This window comes from Engraulis encrasicolus, chromosome 14 (assembly GCF_034702125.1).
Source record: "Engraulis encrasicolus isolate BLACKSEA-1 chromosome 14, IST_EnEncr_1.0, whole genome shotgun sequence".
Classification (NCBI taxonomy): domain Eukaryota; kingdom Metazoa; phylum Chordata; class Actinopteri; order Clupeiformes; family Engraulidae; genus Engraulis; species Engraulis encrasicolus.
This window is the reverse complement of record NC_085870.1, coordinates 29,406,948-29,413,502: the sequence shown is the minus strand read 5'-3', so window position 1 is coordinate 29,413,502 and position 6,555 is coordinate 29,406,948. Positions and strand designations below refer to the sequence as shown.

The 6,555-nt window shown below is 41.1% G+C and overlaps 1 long non-coding RNA gene across 1 annotated transcript; it reads right to left on the bottom strand.

The window, feature by feature from the left end:
* Positions 1 to 3,115: 3,115 nt before the first annotated feature.
* On the bottom strand, positions 3,116 to 6,349 carry LOC134462372 (uncharacterized). Its single transcript, XR_010037513.1, has 3 exons — positions 6,030 to 6,349; positions 5,014 to 5,090; positions 3,116 to 4,584 (listed from the first exon to the last, which is right to left on the bottom strand). It is a non-coding gene; the product is annotated as an uncharacterized LOC134462372 (long non-coding RNA).
* Between the last annotated feature and the right edge of the window lie 206 nt (positions 6,350 to 6,555).

Here is a 6,555-nt window from a genome sequence, read left to right as displayed (position 1 = left end):
GATTAAGTGTGTTTGCACAATTTTAGGCCGTTGTAAATATTGAGTTTGGCCCGCGACTTTGTTCCAGATTTGTATTTTGGCCCTCTGTGAGTTTGAGTTTGACACCCCTGGCCTAGTGGTTAGAGAGTTGGTCTTTCAATCTAGGGGTTGCTGGTTCGAATCCCCCACGACCTCTCCCTACACCTCCATCCAGGGCTCTAAATTAACTTTTTCCACCACCAGCCAATTTGGCTAGTAGACATTTTTTCTTACTAGCCAAATGGAAGGTCAACTAGCCATTTTTTTCTCACCAAAATAAACCATGCGTTAATTATGTTGCTTTTAATTATTTTATTAAACTAGGCTATGTCCTCAACACAGATAAACAATATAAATATTATACTCAATGTAATTCAGTCTATTCTATAATTATTTAGTAATTATATTTGTATTACCTGCATTTCATTATTTTTCATTCCATTTCCATATACTGCACAGACAGCCAAACACTAGCCTATTACCTCACACACCATCACCCAAACCTCACATACAGTATAGGCCTACAACTCACACAAACACAGCATGCCTTCAACACTAATGTCACACACATACCAGACTTTCAACATAGCCAAACACACACACACAACCAGACACTGCAAAACCTCATATCCCCTACACAGCATCACTTCACACACATTGGGTTAAATACCATGGACAATGCACAGAAGACAGGTGAAGGGGAGAAGAGATGAAGGGAGGAGAAGGAGACGAGAGGAGGACAGGAGACACCCCCCCGCGCGCGCGCGCGCACGCACACACACACACACACACACCTACACAGTGCGTGAATGATGTCTGCATTGTGTGTTTATGCTGCTGCTGCGTGACACCTTCAAGTTCCTCCAGGTCAAATTCATATTAGCTTTACTTACGATGCGCTTGGAATGACAATTACCGTTACGCTATGTCAACTAGATATCCAATAACACCACGGAGACCATGCTTACTTTGTTACTTTCGTCGCTAGTTTTTGTTATCTTTTTTTCACTTACTTGTGTCATACCCGTGCAGGGTCTTTGCGATGGCGTGGGCGTTATTAGGAAACGACAACTCCATCGTTTGTAGTTGCGAGGACCTCGCAAATATCAGACGGCTTCTGACGGCAACGACACTGTTTTGACAGACAGCTGTCCTGTCCCTTGTCCCTCCACTCACGCGCGCCGTTTTCGCTCCACCAATACTCTATTTCACTGTCACAACGCTACTGTTACTTGCATTCATCGACACATAACCGTGCTTTAACCACTGCCACATTATTTTTCATCAGACCAAAACCTACAAAACCAAAGTAATCCGCGCTAGTCCGCTAATTGAACATATTTTATCAACACTAGTTCCAGCGCGCGGGTATCAAACACGCAGCCAATGGATGTGAGGCTGCCTTATTGTGATTAACGGTCAGCCAATGGGTGTGGGCTACATCATGACGGTAGGACTAATGTTCATGGGTAATGTAGGCGACGTTTTGACGTTCATCAGACGGCAGCTACAGATCTGTGCGGGCAGCTGTTTAACATTCAGTCGGGCACGTTTTACCGGCCAATTTGGCTAGTGGATGATTTTTTCTACCAGCCAAAATGATTTTTCACCCGCATTTGGCGTGTTGGCGTGCGTTAATTTAGAGCCCTGCCTCCATCCATGGCTGAAGTACCCTTGAGCAAGTCACCTAACCCCACATTACTCCAGGGACTTTAACCAATACCCTGAAAAATAATAGTTGTAAGTCGCTTTGAACAAATGAAAGCGTCAGCTAAGTGAAATGTAATGTAATGTAAAATCTTGCTGCAGTGTGTTGTGGAATAGACACAGGAGCTGACCTGTGGTGTCCAGTCTTAACAGAGAGCTGGTGCCACTGTCACACATTCAATTTAATTAATCATTATCCCCCTTATATTGATTGGGAAATGTTATACTGGCTTTTTTTCATTACCTCCTGACTATACCAGACATCATTTTTATCATTACCTCTGCCACATAATATGTGATTGAGTTTTGCAGTCTGTTTGTTCATCGCTGGGTGCACAGCTTGCCACTAAGGGGCGCCAAATCCTTACTTATTGCTGGAGACGCTACCACAAGGAGAGGACGGGAGGTGATGTCTTCTAAAAGGGCTGTGGTTAAGTAGCCTAAGCAATCAGCTGGTGCAACCCACTGTCTTAACACTGCCTCAAAAATATCAGTTCTTGCAAGGCACGATTTACATGGTGAAATTAATGACATGTTGAGGCCAACAAGGCTTTATTTTATCAGTTAGAGGGACACTGTGCAGGAAATGGTCAAAAAGGGTACTGCAACTATGCTGCTCATTGTAACTGGGTTGCCTATTGCCAAATTTGATCTTTTCATGATAGTTTACTAAATAATAAACTCAGATTTTCTGTTATGGCCCAAGTACAGTCCTTTTTGCAGCTAAAAATGGCTATTTCTGGAAATTCAAAATGGCGGACAATGATGGAGGAGTACTGTATGTATGAAAAGTGCAATTTTTCCAGTCATAATGAATACTTAGAATTTGATGGTGGTGGTAAGTATTCATGAAAAAGGTAACATTAGTGAATGAGTAGCATGAATTCTGGAAATAAACAACTATAAATCTTGCAGTGTCCCTTTAATGACAGAGGTTTTAAAAAAAATAAATAAAAAACACACACACACACACACACACACCTTGCTTTCTGATCAGGCCTAGCCTAGAGAGAGAGAGTTTCCCTATTGCCAAGGCGGCCACCTTGACCTGAAAAGATAAAGATTCCCTGTTGTTAACGTAGGCCTAATTTCTAAAGATAGATATAGATACATATGCATGCCTGGTTTTAAATTAACAACCGGTCAAATGCTGGTGATAATTCAGGTTCTTAATTCATTCGGCAGTTATATTTTCTTTGTTTTGTTTTTACTTTGTTACAGTTTTTGCCTAGGCTACTGCTTAAACACTAAAGGCTGATGACCAAAGTAGCATATTGTTCAGTTGTTGGTACTATAACATGCTGCTTTACCTTAATCAAAAGTCTAGCATTACACTTTCATACCAGCTTTGCAAAGCACTTGTTCCTTTACGCAACACACACACTCCGGCTGTCTGCACACCATTTTATACACAAGACACTTTGTTCAAAAGTAAATTCTCAGAGTGTCATTGTGAAAACACGTCTGTTAAAAAAAACAAAACGCACTGGATGTATGACGAGATTTAGACACAGACAATAAAACACATGCACTGTTTTCAACCATTTGATGATCTGGCTATTAGGCCCATGTCCCCCGGCGCTGTTGAGTTTCAGCAACTTCTGAATGTGTGCTCTGAGTATGGGGTTGAGTTTGATGTAGGCCTACAGTACAATGCAAAAAAGTGTTATGTTCAGGATCTTAAGTCTTTCCAACGTTTTACCTGTCAGGGCAATCACTGTGTGTCAAGCAGTACAAAATATCTTGGGCATAGTATCGCTGACAAGTTGGAAGATGATGCTGACATGTAGGCCTACAGACAGGGACAAGTGTAGTGTATGCCAAACATGTTTGTAAGATTTCAAGAAGGTTACACAGGCCTGCACAAATAGTCAAAATGTCATCAACATGTTTTAATCAACCTGGAATTACATTACTCAAAATTTTGAAGCATTTTAACCTTCTTATTGCACGTTCAACATGAATTCGGACATTGGCGAGACGGCGGGTTCCTGTGACTTCATGTTCTGATAGTTGTGTACATCCACGTGTAAATGCTGGAATAGCCAATGTCACTCCTGGAGGAAGAACATCTCCAATTGTGTATCCCCGGTCTGTCAAAATCTGATCACCAGAAATCCACAGTTTAAGATAAAAGTGTCACTAGCTCTGCCACCAAACAGTTTTGACACATACATCACAAAACCATTGGGGGCTATGCAATAGAGGACTTTGTAGGTGTTGTGATGCTTATAGTTGCTGTATGTTTTTGCTCTTTTCCCCAAGTTCTTCGGTCTTTGGACAAATATTTCAGTGCAATCTATGATGCATGTTGCATTGGGATAGTGTTCAAGAACACTTGAGGGTCTTACTCTATTCAGAGTGTCTCGAGGGAGCCAAAAAATAAGATTTTCCCTTGTGAAATTGGCAAGTGTTGCTCTCCACATTGCGGACATATCACAGGCTGTAGCCAAGCCGAAGCCTCATTAGGACCAGCACTTAGCTGTTCATGGACTGGTAATTTGAACGTCTTCGACTGTGGAAGAAAGCCAATGATGGTGTTCAAAAGTTGCCAAAAGCTGATGATGTCTAGTCCAGTGTAAAGTTTTGACACTTTATCATCCATGTCATGATCTGACAGTGATGGTGTAGGATCGGTTTGTGTGCTTGCATCTTTTGTTGACTTCATCGAACAACAATCATGATCACTACGCTCTGGCCACTGAGTGCCAACATCACATTGGTGTGGAGACAGACTATCCTCCAAGCTATGCCCTACTTCGGTGTCAGAATCTGTCACAGGAGGCTCATCACATGGTCTCTCTGTTGGGGGCTGGAGACATCTCCTCTTTGGGGTGGTCTTCCACATGACGGTGCTTTCTGAGAATAAATATAAGAAGGAACAAAAAACACCAACAGCTTTTAAAAACAGTTAATTACAACGCCACTGTCCTACAGAACACTTTAAATCTCACTTCACATTGCATTATATTACAATTAGCAGATGTAAACTCTTGCATGGAATAATAAGACACAATTGTTGAAAGGCAATTTAGGTACACAAAAGCAGTTGCTTAAGGAGAGAAAGCATAACAACTAAGAGTCAATAACTAAGTTAAGAAAATGTGTGTGTGTGTTTTTTTTATTTTTATTTTTTATTTTTATTTTAGCCTAGATTAAAAAGTAGTGGCAGATGGGAGAGAGTCTAACGTCTGGAGGCAAATCGCTCCAAAAGTACTTTAACAACATATGGTTAAGGTAATTAAGAAAAAAGCACTTAAGTTATTTGTTATATACATGTAAACTTACACTATATTCATATCCCATATTATGGGATATGGGTGTTCCTGCGTTGGTCTGCCGTCAGGGAAGTGTACTCCACACACCTAAGGAGGGTGGGAATAAGATGAGATAAAAAAAATATAATTGGCTGTTACACATGAAACAGAAAATTATCTTTGCCATGGCTGCAGTCATTCTCACAGACATTAGACAAAATACAGGACAAAGCAAGACATGTACACTGAGGTTGGATAGCGAAAAGTATCTTTTGTTGAGGAAGGGTTATTTTCAGTCTGGGTGTAATTTTCAGTCTGGGTGTTGGGGGACATGTCCATAGGCCTACCACTTTTGAGATGAACCTAGCTTGTCCCCACCACTTTATTTCCAATAGAATGGCAAACATTATTACAAATACAAACATGCTGGTCGATTTATGAGATGAAAATAAAATTGGGGTAGGTTATGGACAAAACAAAAGCTACCAAAACCTAGCCTGACTTCTTATTAAAGTCAGTCACACAACCTGGCTAGCTTTGCCAAAACTCCGCTAGCATAACAAAAGAATTAGCTAAATTGCCAGGGTCACATTTCCATTTCAAAGGGCACACATACACAAATAATCGTAAATAAACACAGAAATGTACCATGGCACACAGCACAGATAACCATGGGGCTCATGGTGCTACCAAAACCTAGCCTGACTTCTTATTAAAGTCAGTGTAACCTGGCTAGCCTTGCCAAAACTCCGCTAGCATAACAAAATAATTAGCTAAGTTGCCAGGGTCACATTTTCATTTCAAAGGGCACACATACACAAATAAACGAAAATAAGCACACAAATGTACCATGACACACAGCACAGATAACCATGGGGCTCATGGTGCTCTTCCCAATCCTGGGGAAACTTAGGTATTAATGAAAGAATGCTAAATAATAGTAACTAGCGTTAGCTAGCCAAGCTAAATAATTGTTGCCACCAGTTTACATAGACACTGGCTTACAATACTTAACTACACTAACCACCTAGAAATAAAAATACATACCCTTGAATACTTGTTTGGGGGCAAAGTCCTTTCGGTGTACGTTTTTAATCCACATCTTGCGAATGTCTTCATCCTCAGCACGGCCGGGGAAGCGGTGTACACCGTAGGGCACACAACATGGACAATCCTCTTTAAACTGTGGACTATGAAGCGCACATACGCTCTTTTTCCACATTTTTAGCTTTCTGCTGTTATTGTTACATCCGATTACGGCACACGTTAGTCCAGATCCAGACATATTTGTACAAAGATGATGTGAAAGTCAGTAACTTCATACGCTTCCGAGTTTACGTCAGGGAGCACTTCAGTAATGGCTCTACTTCCAGTTATGTATACAGATCTATGGTGGCTTAGCACTAGTAGCCTGCTCTGCGTAATAGAAGCGCAATGTCTTCAACCTTACGCTCGAACGCCGACTGATGTGATTGGCTGAGCACATTTGTGTGTCAAATACCGTCAGGACAGTCTCAAAAATCCACACACAAATACAATGGAAGTCACAAATATGTATAGGGCTTGCGAATAT